The sequence below is a fragment of the Nelusetta ayraudi genome, unplaced genomic scaffold, assembly GCF_046127955.1.
Source record: "Nelusetta ayraudi isolate G7.1 ecotype Tasmania unplaced genomic scaffold, CSIRO-AGI_Nayr_v1 ptg000016l, whole genome shotgun sequence".
NCBI classification, from domain to species: domain Eukaryota; kingdom Metazoa; phylum Chordata; class Actinopteri; order Tetraodontiformes; family Monacanthidae; genus Nelusetta; species Nelusetta ayraudi.
Genome location: NW_027466066.1, coordinates 4569495 through 4570000, shown reverse-complemented (window position 1 = coordinate 4570000; position 506 = coordinate 4569495). Strand labels below are relative to the sequence as shown.

At 38.5% G+C, this 506-nt stretch overlaps 1 protein-coding gene across 3 annotated transcripts in view; it reads left to right on the top strand.

Moving 5' to 3' along the window:
- LOC142886845 (interferon-induced protein 44-like) overlaps positions 1 to 239 on the top strand; it is a 9301-nt gene extending 9062 nt beyond the window's left edge. For all 3 annotated transcript variants that reach the window (XM_076024077.1, XM_076024079.1, XM_076024076.1), the window contains one exon: positions 1 to 239. This exon is cut by the window's left edge and continues 197 nt beyond it. The gene's annotated coding sequence lies outside the window, so the exon portion shown is untranslated.
- The last annotated feature ends 267 nt before the right edge of the window (positions 240 to 506 follow it).

Genomic DNA, 506 nt, shown 5'->3' with positions numbered 1-506 from the left:
GGAAATGTGTGTCCTAATTCACAAGCTAGTTATAGTTGACATGAGCGTGGTCACTCCTGAATACATGCTTAGAGCATGCATTCTTTGAGCATTCAGCATGTATGATTCTTAAGTTTAATCATTACAGTTTCACACGTATTCTAAATCCACTACAATTTTTAAGCTCACCAACATCCATTGTCACTGTCCTCTGTGCTGCCTGTGAATGTTCACACCTATTAAAGTTATATTCAACTAAATTGAAATATAACTGTCCTCAAGTATACATTTTAAGAAGAGAAAGACCTGTGTCGTCAGTTGTAAAACCTGCTGCTTTCATCTCTACTTCTCTAATACTCATTTTCCAGCATTGGTAACCTTAAATACGCTTTGCGAACTTTTGGTGATTTGCTTCATGTGATGTGATACATCCTGCCCACCTGCTGCACTCAAGGCCTTTTCAGTCAGTTTATCAGAATCACTAACGCATCGTAAAATTGTCATGTTCGTCGTAACACCAGCAGCAG